At 31.5% G+C, this 15332-nt stretch overlaps 1 long non-coding RNA gene across 1 annotated transcript in view; it reads right to left on the bottom strand.

The window, feature by feature from the left end:
- Window positions 1-15332, bottom strand: part of LOC127838801 (uncharacterized) — an 82300-nt gene that overhangs the window by 41819 nt on the left and 25149 nt on the right. Inside the window, exon 2 of the long non-coding RNA XR_008029963.1 lies at window positions 10071-10176. This is a non-coding gene — a long non-coding RNA (uncharacterized LOC127838801). The remainder of the gene's footprint in view (window positions 1-10070; window positions 10177-15332) is intronic.

Genomic DNA, 15332 nt, shown 5'->3' with positions numbered 1-15332 from the left:
TTTAATTTCCCGAAAATATATCTATTCATACGACACACTATCACTTTGTACGTGAAATGTGTTGAATGTATTGTCTCGAAAATAACAAAAAAAGATCAGTTTGTATCTTGTTAGTGTGAACGTTAGCTCACAATAATATTACAGACCATATTTTGCAAATCAGTATGTGCTTAGAAGCCTAAGCGTCGGCATGGAAAGACAACCACTGCCTGTTGCAGCAGACGACAAATGCCATTCTCCTAGCAGAGTTGTCGTTCGTGCCTCAACATACACGTGAATGTGATGAGCCGCAGTGTAAGAGAGTGGACAAATGCTATGAACGTCTGCTAGGAAAGATAACAACCACATTTGCCTATGTATAGTTCACCACTGGTACGCTGCAGACGGTGTATATGACTAGTAGTGTTTAACAACTTGTAAGACGAGATTGGCCAGTCTGGTGTTTATCATTGAAATATGTACGTATTGGCTGCTTTCAGGGAAAACTGGGCTAAATGCATGTCAAATAAGATAACCCTGTGCATACTGATTAGCCTGTGCAATGCGTACAAGCTAATCAAGGACGACATTTTACAACAGCAAACACCTACAGTGCCTTCAGCGCTTTGATACAATATATGTTACCAGACCACATCGAGCGTTGATATTGTGGATATTTCCATAAGACCGTTGATGTTTATGTGTACACTTTATTTTTCGAAACAGTGTACGAATTATTCTTTGATTTTGAGTGTTTATGGGCTTTTAAATCCAGATAACATTTATCTATCGGATGCAATGGCTGAACTATAAGAAGCTCTATTAATTTAAATTGTTTATATGTATTATAAGCGTGTCATAAAATAATATTATCTTCACTTAATTCGTACCAATTTACCTTTTGATATCACAACACAAATAACATCACCGGTTTTTAATTTAACGTTTAATACATAAGATAAATACAGGTTTAACTGTATGCGGTGGCTATCTATATACGTCATATCGAACAAAACAGTCCCACTCGAATAACAATATTGTTAAGAGTAGTTCTTCATTGCGATCAAATCTTAAATTTGCTATTATTTATTAAATACGATTAGGATCATCATAGTTCATGTTGTGACAGGTAAGTGATTTTTTTCAGTTTTGATGATTATGTTTGTATATGTGAAGTTCTTTCTTTATATTAGTACATGTATGTTTGAAAATGTTGTTTTGTTGTTTGAAAACAAAACACACAACCATGTTTAATGAATAAGAAATATTCAAATAAAGCCTTCAATGTGTTTTTTTGTTAGGTACATTATTACACTATTGCATGTTGTAATCGTCAATGATCTTAATTTTAGAAATAAAATCATAATATTGAATGTAATGCATTGACGAAAACTTAATTTACGTGTATTATTAGTACGTTTCGCAATTAGTGTTATTAACGACGTGCGCGCTAAATGTAAACACTGAGAACAAAATACAATCAAACAAAGTCTAAAAATATACTTGTTTAATAGAAAACGATTAATTATTATCGGAATATGTGTCAATTTGACCATGTTTATTGCGTGATAAATGTACGAAGTATGACACAACGATATATGAACAATGTATTCAAAATCAAACGAATTGGTTTTGAATTTCGTTCATAACTTATAGTCCAAACAAAATATTTAAACGTGACACGCGTTTATCGTTTGTCGATATGGTTCAGCCAGTTTATCTTAATTGATTATTTGTGTATTGATAAACTGGACAAGATGCGTTAAGCGTGCTTATAATTAGTACTTAATAACATACCTAGGATTATTTCGGAATTGATTTTGCTAATAACTTTTAATGGATGTTTTGCAATCTGTGACTTTGTTCGCTCAGTATTTTCTGCCTACCATAATACACGACAGAGCATTTAAATAGTACACTGTTCTAAATGATTGCTTTAAGTGAGTTTCTATAAGATCACATTGCAAGAGCATAGAAATTACCTAATATTGTGTTAAAGCTGGTTTTATCTTAGAAAGCAATACATGGTTGTGTATAAAAAAAATACTTTAAAAATGAGTAAGAATCTTGATCAACATATTTGTAACGTAAAGAATTATGGACCTTATTTCAAGCGTATCGTATTTGCTGAAATGGCATTGATTTAGAAGATTAATACCATTCCGTATTTATATGCCATAGTTACAGTGATCTAAGAAAAACACATAAGCCTTATATTTTATAATGACATGGTACACTACACAAGTTGTTTAGTTTCATGTTATCACTCAGCAAATTATTTCTTGTCACTATATAAAAAATGATTTTCTTTGAAGAATTATTATTCTAAATAACACTTGATCAGATATTGCATTGATAGATCCTACTTGTTCTTGCCATCATTTAAAAAAATGTGTATGTGCATACGCATTTGACTATTTATTGTAACGTTATGTTGATATACGTTACATAAACATGAGTATATTTAAGTATAAATGCAATAGATTGTTGTATAAGAATAAGATACATATAACTTTTTTTCTTTGTCTGTCTGTTTAAAATTAAGATTTGAGGTAAGTATTCGTAAGCTTGTAATTTTGAATAGAAAGACAAAACGCAAATGCCGACTATTGAGATGAGATGTGATACATGATTCATTAATTTACTTGGTAAATCTTATAAAGGGGTTTCCTGATATACTTTGTGCAACGGTGTTATCTAAATAAATATCTCTGGGACATATGGAACTTGTGAAACTATTTACCCCCCACCCCTTCCCCACAAACGTCCATAATATCATAATATGTTGTGATTTGACAGTTTCAGCACGCTGACTCAAGATATAATGTTTTAATGTGTGCTTGTGCTTTCAAGTGGTATCTGGTCCTTATGGGATGTAATGGAATTGTAAACTTATCCCAGTTAAAGGACTGCATAACATTTTAAACTGATAATACAGCTGAAGTTTCAATGTGTGTATATTTGATCATAAACCAATCAACTGTTATGTTCATGCTTTTAACTACTGAAATCTGCCAGTATTGTTGATTAGAAATTATTGTTTTATTATATCAAACTGTCAACACACGTGCCGCAAATGTTGTTGTTTGTGATATAAACGACAATCTCAGTAAAGAAGCGAATGTGGTGGTGTAGTTGGAAATTAGCGTACGTAGTGGTGTGGTTTGTTGATTCTTTTTAGATCGTGCGTTTTATATCGTTGATACTTAAAGTGATATTATGGGCATTTTTTACCGGTTGAATTGAGCTGAAAAGAATAAACAGGTCAAAAGAGTTAGTTAAAATGTGGTTACCGACCAATTATCTGCAACTCATCTTGCAACCAGTTTTTGATAAAAATATATTTTATATTCGACTTCTTACATGACACACTCAGTCCTGTAAACCGAAATGATCCGTAAAACAAAATTGTGTCTTTGTGTCGTATGAACGAATCTGCACTAAAACTAAATTTAGGTTCACATCGTACATGCATGATCAGTTGTTAAACGAAAGTACGGTTGATATTCAAATGGATTATTTTCTCTTTCCGGGATATTGTATTAGTATGTTGAAGCCGCATTACAAATATAAGTGTATATGAAGTGAAAACACCAAAAAAAAACAACGGTTGCGATAGACACCTATAAACTAGATACCCATAATATCACTTTAAAGTACTGTTTCATAGCATTGTAATTTGGTTTTGTTTAAGAATTACAACATATTATTAATAAAATAATGTATATAATTTAACACAAATAAGGTTTTATTATACCAACAGTTACATTGGCAAAACGTATCAATTCAAACTTAATATTACACATTTGTTAACCGACAACACATGCGGATTGTAGTACACCATTTTATTGAATATGTGTTACCAACATAAATTAAAAACCAAGTGTTTTGAACATAATGAAAAAATACCGTATTAAGCCACGTACAACAACTTCGATTTGCCATTTTTAAATATACTTCATTCTACATATCGAAAGGCATGTGGGATTTTACTGTTACTTATGCCATACTATTATGGCTATAGGTTTAGCAAACACATATAATCACTTAGACAATTGTAATCCTTGAACAAAGCTACTTAATCTATAAAGGCAATTGTGCGGTTACCAAATGATCCCCACTTTACATGATGATGTTCCCACTATAGAGTTTTTACGGCTGCGTTCGAGTATTGGCCATGTGCGGTAAAATCTTAGATTACCGGTGTAATGTAATATATTTATCTTGACAACGCCTGGTGTAGTTTTAAGTGGGGTCAAATTCTCAGACAACTCTCTAGAAATTACTAGTCTCGAAGCCACACTCAATGTTTGTTTCTGAAAAATCGTTCCGAATAATGTATCGTTGAAATACAAATGCCAAGTTAATTTTGGAATATCTGGCATGAAACAGGGTAAGTTAGACTTACGACATACTATTTAAACACACTACATGACGTATTGCCCACATGAATACAATGAAATTAGGTCGGAGTCTTCAGCTTCATCTTATAAATTTGAACTGATTTTAGGACAGTTGGGTTAAACTCAAAGTCGAAAACTAGGTCACGAGGCCAACGATCCATTTCAACCCTAAACTCAGGTTAGCGCTTCAGTGCGATCTAAGTGCAAACAATACTCTCTTGTAAAAACGTACAATTGCGCTTCCTATTCCGCAGGACTAGCAATATGTCTATTAGTTAATGAGTAGAATGATCATATCCGCCCGATATCTCCTATAGTGTTTGATACATGTTCTTTAACTTGCTTTCCTATATAAACTGAAGACACCTTGTTCAGAATACAAGAGCTGTTCACCCAAGGTAAATGTCGAGATGAAACTTAAGTGTGTTACTTTGATCCTCCATGTTCGTGTCCGTGTGTTACTTTGATCCTCCATGTTCGTGTCCGTGTGTTACTTTGATCCGCCATGTTCGTGTCCGTGTGTTACTTTGATCCTCCATGTTCGTGTCCGTTAATCATATCTTCTTCGTATCTCTGAGTCTCATTATTTATACCAAAATAATTCAGTGAACATATAATATTAAGAAGTGAAACTCCAGCTGCTGGAGCAGTATTGAATTTTCATTAAAACAATTAGTTGGTCCTTTATTTAAGGCAAGTGACCGATTGCCCAAACAGTACGAAACAGCACAATACAGCACAATACAAACCAACATAAACACAAAATATGAATAAAGCTGGGGTCACCGCCTTTGAACGGTCAATGCAAAGCATTGGGGGTTTAAACCTGGTTATAGAGCGCTCAACCTCACACTTGGTCCAGCAATATTCATAATACATTTAAGTGTAAATAAAATTTAACGTCATAGCATTGTAACTCAAATTAAACAATAATAAAAGGGAATTAAAACGCATTCAATTTAATGTCTATTTAATTACTCAATTGCATTGAAGATACAAGAGTAACAGAGTTACAACTTTTTGACGAACGATCAAATAAAACAATTAACAATTGTTAACTACATTCCTTCTTTATAGAAAACGATTTGAGAATATATCGTCATGGAGTTAATATCTCAGATAATCATCGCGCAAATACAGGAAGAAGCAGCAATAATGGGTGTAAAAATTCCATATTACATAGCTTGGTTGTTTATGTGACTGCTAAAAAAAATACTTAAATCAAACAAGAAACGCCTATCAGAGAGAAAATATAAATAAAATGGAACGTTATAAACCCAATAACCTATGCATGTAGATTACAACTGGGAAAGTCGGTCGTATGACGTCACAAAAATCCATAATGACATAATGACGTGAACAAATTCCAGGGGCAGTACTAAATAAAAATATTAATGGGGCTGTGCTACTAATAAAACAAGTTTAGGTGATTTAATATTAAGAAGCAAATGAATAAAAATGGTAATTCCATGAAAGCGACATTATTGGAATCAAACAGTATAAAGGTGTTTTGACAACTGAAGACAGAAATGATTAGATGTACGAATTCAGTCCAAATGTAGTTTTCATGCAGATTTTTTCATACGACACAATGACACAATTTTATTCAACAGTGAAAAATGCCTATAATATCACTAATGATTCCAAATTTTAAGGGAAGAAAGATATAATGAATCGAAAACCATCAAACGCGTGTTTTTAAGTACATAAGCATCGTATCCTTTTGATAAAAACAAGTTAATTAAATTGAAAAGTTTAATATGAACATTTGGTTTAACATATTTTAATTTGCGGACACGCTTCAAAACATCTCCGTAAAATGATGGATGGGAGATTCCATTATTTAAATGCCATTTTAAAGAAACATTATATTTTGAAATTAAATCACCATACTTAGAGTAAAATCTAGCAAATTTATTTCTTAGGTTATGATACAAAAAGCCTTGTTTAATCAATTTTCTAGTTAATATTAGATTACGATCATTAAAATCTTTAATACACGAACATGCTCTAACGCACCAACTGCGAAATGTAAATACCATAGGAAGGTCCTTTAGGGATGTTGCCATCTAGAAACGGAAAATTCACAATTTCAAAGTTAAAATCGTCCCGTTTGTCGTATAAACTAGTTTTGATCAAATTATTATTAATAGTTTAATGTAAGTCTAAATATGCAGCGTCTGTATTGGATATACACGATCTATTTAAGACTAGTTCTTTTGGGTAGATTTTGTGAATATATTATTCAAATAATGGATTATCTAAATTAAGTATGTCATCAATGTACCTACTAGTAAGGTTAAAACAATTAATCAAATCTACTTGCTTAGTTTTAGATAATTCTAACATAAATTCGCTTTCATAACAATATAAAAAAAGGTCAGCTATAAGTGGCGCACAATTAGTACCCATAGGAACGCCAATAATTTGTTTAAATATTTTACCATTAAATTCAACAAACAAGTTATCCAAAAGAAAAGTAAGTGCTGCACACAAGTCAAGACCAGTCCAAATGATGTAATTATCCAACACCTGATTAGTAAAAAAAGCTGTTTTAGTGTTTAAAGCTAGATACAAACACTTCTCTCTAGCAAAAGTTTTTTCAATCAAAGAAACAAGTTTGGATTTTATTAAAGCGTGAGGAAGCGTTGTATATAGTGTAGAAAAATCATAAGTACTTACCTGTGACACCTTATATTTTTTATTTTCAATTTTATCAATAACTTCTAAGGTGTTTTTATTGACCAAAATAGGTAAATATTACTATTTTCATAAACTTTATTACAAAATTTAGCTATATGATATCTAATAGCACTCAATGCAGATGTAAGATACACTGATGATTGTTTGGTGGTACAAGACACTGAATTAGCGATAAAACGACTTTTATATGGCGTCTTATGTAATTTAGGTATCCAGTAAAGTGATGGCAACTACTTGTCAGTAATATTGACTATTACATTTAACTTTATGCATTGGGCAATATGGTCGGTAATAATTTCATTAGGTTGCTTATTGTACTCACAATATGATGTAGTTTGTGAAAGTTCTTGTGAAATAGTTTGAACTTAAAACACTCGTCATATTATTATAACATTATTAGCAGCCTTATCAGCAGGAACTAAGACGAATTTAGATTTTAAGTCTTCAAGCAATTTACAGAGATTTTGTTTATTAAATTTAGGTAAATGTGGTAGGGCCAAAGGATGTGTATCATAAAAACATATTTTATTCATGGCCATACTAAATATTTTTGTTTTTTGTTTTTGTTTTCATTGAGTGCAGTAATTTCAGCATTTTCCTTCCTGCACCATTTAGTGCAATAATCATGTAAGGATGTTACGATATTCTTAATGCAGTCATCAAAATCAACAGGAATAGGCAGTCTGTACTTAGGGTATCTGCGTAGCAAATTTCTAAGGTTTTTATTTTGAATGAAATTAAGGTCCCCAGTAATAACATGCCCAACTGGATCATATATATATTTAGAACTAGAACAGTCACATAATGTAGGACAATGTCTTATTACATTTATATCTGTGGAAGTAGAATTATAATTAAAAACGATACGTCTTACAGGTTTACTATATTTGTAGCAAATAAGTGGTGATTCAGTATTGCGGAAATAAGGGGGAATCAACCGACGTACATTTTTATCATTGAATATTTTAGGAAGGTCAATTAAATCAAGACCTTTGTTACAAAACTCAATTTTGATACGATTTCTAGTTTTGTTAAGTACATTTTCAATAAAAGGTTTAAGATAGTAGTCAGTGAAAGATTCAATAATACAAGCACATTCATATAGAGGGTCAGATTGAAGTAAAATAAGTTTACATTCCTTATCAATATGCGCCAACGAAGAAACAGAAAGAGAGCAAAGTGCACTTAGTAATTTATGTTTATCCCCATTTTGTAATAATGTGTAGCAATCATTTAAAGAAAGCAGACGTTTAAATTTACGCCTTAAGTTACCATTTTTCCTAATGCCATGTGAACGTTTATTTCTTAGACGTTTACTAAACAGAGAAAATGAATAAATCGATTTATTTTTAGAAATTGTTCCAACATTTAGAATATTATCATTTAATCCAAGTGGGTAAGCTGATTGCAAACGTTTAATACATTCAAATTCTGAATGCACCTTGCTTTTAATTGGCACTGATTTGAAGTACTATTATTAAAAATAAGTTGCTCCACAGGTTGAATTGAAATATTTGTTACGCTATGACCCGTTTTATTAAAGTGCTGGTAAATGAAGTTATAAAATGTATTGTTATTTTTAATTTTAAAAAATGTTCCCTAAAACGTGTTTTAAGTGATCTACCCGTCTGCCCAACGTATTGCGCACCACAACAGGGTACATTTCAAGTAATAACATAAACCACATGCATAGAATTTCATGAGACATCGGATTTAATATTAACTGAAAATTTGCGGTTATTAACCGATGAAAGAATAAAAGAGGACATATTTAAAAACTTGCAACATAAACACTTCCTGGAGTTGCACTTATTTATTGTAGGATACCGATTACACGGAGCTAAATTATGCTGCGAACTAGAAACCAGCCGCATTGTGCCTCCAATGAAAGATGTTCGAAGTAAACTTAATTTAACTGTAGGTTTAGAAAAATATAAGCCTTATATGAAAAAAAGAACATGCAGACGATGTTTTTTAAACAGTATCAAAATGTTTTAATTTTAATAAAAGTTAATAAATTGAACGGGTAAATTGTTCGGTCAATCATGTTTAAAGAACTGCTATGGTATTTGTTATGTTGATAACTTTTATAAGCTGCGTTTGAAACACAATCAAGCAGTAATGGCTATTCCATAATTCGCTGTAAAGAAAGTCTCGAGAATATCGTTCGAGACAAAGGCCTATCTGAAAGTAATAAACAGTATGAAAAGACTTATATCACGGCCGTTACTCAGTTACCCCACCTTTGTTAAAAATCCATCAAGAAACACGCCATTAATACAATCATCGTTGCTTGTAAGACCGGAAGTTTTTAAAACATTATGGAGAAAAATGAAGGGTGAGTAGGTTTTCTTTGTGTTGTTTTGTAAACCACTTAACTTTTGTTGAAAAATCGGTCCATGAAGTGCGATTCTGCGAAGATGACATCAACAGATGTATATAAATACACAATAACAACGCATTTGTTAACGCGCGGGCACGTTGGAGTATTAAAGCCAAGAGATGATTTTTTTTGGATGAAGAACATAGTTTCACCAACTTTTAAATTACTTAAAGCGCGTATCCCTACTAGTTGCAAACAGTTGATTTCCGTGCAAACAAGCTGCGCCATTAATAAAACCATTTGCTTCTTGTCAATGTGCTATTTTCTAAATGAGATCGAGCCGATTACATGTACAAGGTGACGTAAAACCAGGATTTTGCGACAATGCCCTTTACTCGAATGGAATATATTGAATATGCGGTGTGTCGACTCACTCATTACATGAGCATCTGCAATCGCGCGAGGACATTTGAGATTAAGAGAATTTTTTTAATTCAATATCAGGGAGCTTTAGAAAGGTGTCATTGTTTCTGTGTCGGTTTCACGTAGCAATATGTATTAATTGATCGCGTATTGTCATTTTTTTGCATTCACACGAATTCGTCTGTTTTATATGTAATTGTGTTATGCATAAACATTGGATACATTTGCATAATACATACCTGTTATTGGTTTGTATCCCATACACATTGATGTTGGCATATAAAAGGCGGTTCCGATGTTTTATCCATGCCACATAGTTGTTCCAGTTTCATAAGTGAATAAGGACTGCAATAAAATACTTTAGTTATTAATCATTATATAAGTGTTACCATGCATGCCAACACACGTTAATATAATAAATTGAGAAATGGTTGACGTTCATTATTATCTTCAGTTGTTCCATAGTATTTAACAAGTTAAAATATAATTATCCAGTTGTTATTATTACATTTGGCTAGTGTTTTGTCTTATAATTGAGTGTCTTGATTAATATGTTCTTACATCACCAAATAAACTCATACCGTATATTAAATATTTTATATGATTAATTTAGCCTCGCAAGTAATTGCAAACCCTACATAAAAAGAAGACAATTATTAATTTATTTAGTGTGTATGCATTTCATCCAAAAACATATATGTTATTTATATACTAAATGACATTAGCTGTTACACCTCTAAACTTTTAAACTTTTCCATTCAAGTACAGTAAATAAGAAAGCAAGCACTTCTTTCAGTATTACGTGAAAATATGTTTTGTTTACTAAACAAGGGATGACTGCAAAAAAGAATGAAAAATCAATCAGTGTAATGCTTATACCAGTTTGTTTTGTAATCGGTTATCCAAGTGTAGCTTTTGAAAATCAATTTTGCATAACACATTAAAAAAAACAAATTGTTTAAGTTTTGCGTGTTATGCCTCTATAATAGGAGGGTTGCACATAAAAGTCAATCAGTTTTAATGTTTATATAAATGCTAAACATTGTATGATGATAATTAAATAAATAATTTCGCTATGTCCACTAATACAACTACGTTCGTGGAAAGTTTCAACGTAATTCACGTTTCATACAGATTTACAACACATAACAAAAAAATATATATACATTTGTATGTAAAACAATGACTTACTGTAAAAGCGTATTCGTTTGTAATGTACAAAGCCTGTACTAAAATATGTGTTTATGTTTAACACATGAAAATTCTAAGACCACAAAGTCAAAGATAACATAGACCACGCGAAAATGAATGCACGAATATTTAAGAGGACGACATTATGGACATCGATTAAGGCAATCTTAGTGGGTTTAAGCGAGGATTCGCCTGAACAAGTTAACACGCTTTTTATATATTTAAAGTTGGAATCATTTGTACAAATTTATATGCTGTGGGAATCCAAACTCCTTGTAATTAGTGCAAGTACATAAAAAACAACAAATTACCTAACAGGTATACTCACATCGATTGGGAGTAAAAACCTAATCCCGGTAGATATATGCAAAAGAAAGCGTCACAACTTTAATGCACGAACTGCTTGCGTTTGAAATATTCTGTTGGTGTTGATGCATTTGCCAATGTAATTAACTCTAAACGTCCGATTTATAAAAAAAAAACACTTAAATTTACACAAAACTGCTACTTGTGTAGTCAGTATAATCACCGACGTACTGACTGTCAAGTACTAAGCTTTGTTTTAACAATGGTCCGTACGAGTTGTCAACATATTTGGTCATTCATTTCCCTTCTTTCAATAAAAGCTTAGGTAAACACTGAGCTTAGAGCTGGGACTTATACAAGACTATGATCTACAAAAAACTGAACTTCTAAAAAGGTAGATATGCTAGGTAATTCAACTGTTTTATTTTCATGATTGATTTCTCGGAATGTCGCGGAGTACCCTTAAATCAAACTAAAATAATAATAAAAAACAACATGCTGCATCTATTCAATGACTTCCTGACGGAGTTAATAAAGTTTATGAAGCCTAATATGTTATTGCTCATACGTTTTCTGGACGCAGTGAAATGCAATATTATAATGTCTGCATGACAGATTTCTGTAGGGTGTGTTTATTCTTGTTAGAGTGCCGATATTCATTTGTGGCCGATCCTTGATATTTGCGTTCAGACGCTTGTCAATTATTACGTATATCTTAACAAATAAACTTAAGATTGTTCACGGTTTTTACAAAGTCATATGAATAATAAAATACTATTTCCGCTTTTTGTCAAAGTGTATATATTTAAATCAATTGTGATCATTTTTATTGAATAGCTGTATGGCGTTTAATTAATCGTATTATTTAATTAATCGTATTATAAAACTTCACGCACGTATTTCAAACGATGCACCCAATGCAAAAGTCCCGCGCCGAATTATTTACCCATTGATAAAAGAAACGTACTTAAATCCTTAATGTTGATACTGCAATGCATTCATTATCATAATTGGACTTAAATTCATTCACGACCTATCGAAAAACATGTAGATCTTAATACGAAATCTCAAACAATAGTACCCATCTCCTCTTACAAAAACTGTAGTCTATTATAACAATAAACAAGTATTTAGTATAAATAGCTATGTAGTTAGATTCAATCAGATATTGGATATTTGTAAAATCATATTTGGATTAACAAATATTGTATCTCTCACAGGTAAGTGTTTTTATAAAACTGTTCATTGTCATATGCATGTATTTCATTTAAAGGCTAGTGAAGGTAACAGTATGTGTTTATGCACACTGAAAATGAAACATGCTAATCGAAATATATTTAACGGTAATGCTCAAGTGCTTAAAATTAAATTTTAATACCGAGTATTTGGGGTAAGTTTTATTGACAATTTCGATGACTTGTTTATTATATAAATCGACAATACGTGTGGTGACTAAATAGTAAATGGTGTTCATAAACAAAATGTCGAACTAAATTTAAAAATGGTTGCAAGTGTCAACTTTTTCAACAAACGGTCTTCAAACGTATTACAATAATATAAATGTGATACAAACCATACTCTTCTTTGTTTTCAAAGAATATCTGTCAGTAAATTTAGCCACTTTAATCGAGCTAACTGTGTGCATCTAAATATTCAATAAAGTAAAATTACGTAATGTTTATATACCATGTAAACGGTACTCAATGTTTTCTTTTAATTGTTTTTTATATTTTTTCGGATTAGTTTAATGGGTATATATTACATTGCTCATTTTCTTATGCATTTGTTTATAAACTTCGTTCAAGCACGGGCCATTGTTGTACCAATGAAATGACATAAATTGTTTATTATAGAATTATCAATATATCAAACCAGTTGATAATCAGAGTTGTTTACGCATAATTAACCATAGTTGTTGATTACTTGCCATACATTCGAACAATCCTGTTTTACCAGGTTACAGAAATCGGATCAGCAAATAGGCAAGACGATATAAGATACCATTTAAATTAGCGTTTTGACCGTGTAGCCATTGCAGTTCGGTGAACCAGATTCAGTTACGAATGTAAATATGTATAATGTCAATAATTTAATTTGAGCCACACAAAAGTCATTGGCTTCATATTTGGATAAATAATTAAAATCGATGCTGTAAGATAACGAAATTCATAGAACTCTTGCATTCATATTTAGCTTTATCAATATTCATAATATACAGTTATACATAAAACGTGAACTCCTTTGACATCACCTACCTAAATCATGATTAGGAAAATAAGTATTCAATATCCAATTAACGTATTTAGTTTAGAAATGGGGACTGTCGTATATCTAAAATAGTTTTATTTGGTTTGTATTATCATTTGAAACAATTTAGGAAAGAAGACAGTCAAATAATTTTATTTTCGTCAATATTTTAGTCATTTCCCAACGTTGTTGACCTGATATCACATGCATATTTATTAAGAAGAAAAACGGGCCCAATTCATAAAATATTAGTTCGTTATAGCGTAAGTTATGTAAATGAGAGAATGTCATAAATCAAACAATGATTATGTTTATGTTTTTATTGTTCGAAGTCTGTCACAATCTGATTATTGTTTCCATATCAGTGTTGTTATTTTTTGTAAACTGTCAGAAAAAGTGCCTTAAATGCTAATATGTTTGACATTTACGACAATAATAATGATTAATATATTTTTTATAATAAACATAAAAAACAATGGTAGTTTGATAGGGTGTTTTATTTTCCTTTTCGAATATTGTGTGTTTATTTTGCTATGTTGGTATGCATAACGCAAACACTGATTACTTAATTTATGTTTGCAAACAACGCACACATGCCGATGCCTGCATCCTTTCATGGCATGTATTGGAATACAATATAAATGTAAATACAGCGCACATGGTTTTCAATATTGGTTGATATCAATCGCCTCGGTCAAATAACTCAACTATGCGCTCAGCTACATATGGTATGATGTCTTTTTTTTAGCCATGATATTATAACCCAAAATAAAGTAATTAAGTCTTAAACAAGTGTATCACATTTATTATGACTTCATTTACTATAATTTGGTAGTAATGTTATTACAAAACACATTATAAGAAATGAAAGCTTCCCATGTTGCGTAAACATGCGATTGTCTAAACACATATGAGAGCGAACTGAACCTTAACGTTACCGATACCAATTAATTGGTATCTTAACAAACTAAAAGAAATTATTAAAGAGTTCTACAACATAAGTTGGCGCTCGCATCACTAATATAATTAGGTTAGGAAAAGGTTCAACTTGCGAAAGTATGACAGTATACGTTTGATATAGTTTGTTCCACTTTTACTAACCTTAAAAAATAGCAACACAATCATTTCTGCCACTAGGTTCAATATTGAACAGTCAATGTCAGTCTTCATTTACTTCAGTGTATGGTCTGAAAGACCTCGTATTCAACGAAACACATTATTATTCTGGCAATTCAAGTTTAATATATTTTCAATTAAAATTCCCAGAGCAGATAGATTTGTAGGAAGATAAAGGACACAAGTAATGTAACACTATTTTAACGTTGCAAAGGCCAAATATTGATTCGGAAAATTAGTGCATTACTCGGATGATTCTAGGGCAAACATGTTGTATTATGCGGTACATATATTCATGTTAAAGAGTAAGTACACAGTTGTTCTCAATAAAGCATATCCGCACTAAAGAGAGTCGATGCACATTAAAAACAGAACTGATTCACTATTTAATCAGGTCCCTACTTTTTTTCGTCAAAGTGTTCACAAGTTTGACAGCACTGGATTTGTTTAATAATTGTATTCTTATCATTATACAGGTGTTGCCTGCATTCTGGCAATAGCTAGCCACTTAATGAGTTCATGTTACTTCTGATTAAAATTTAAAGACAACGGAATACATCAGAACTAGCTAATTGCGATGTAACTTTTAAAATGCATTTCCATGGTATTAATAAAATGATGCTTAATGTTTTATGCACAAT

The sequence above is a fragment of the Dreissena polymorpha genome, chromosome 7, assembly GCF_020536995.1.
Source record: "Dreissena polymorpha isolate Duluth1 chromosome 7, UMN_Dpol_1.0, whole genome shotgun sequence".
NCBI lineage: Eukaryota > Metazoa > Mollusca > Bivalvia > Myida > Dreissenidae > Dreissena > Dreissena polymorpha.
This window is presented reverse-complemented; position numbering and strand designations above follow the sequence as displayed.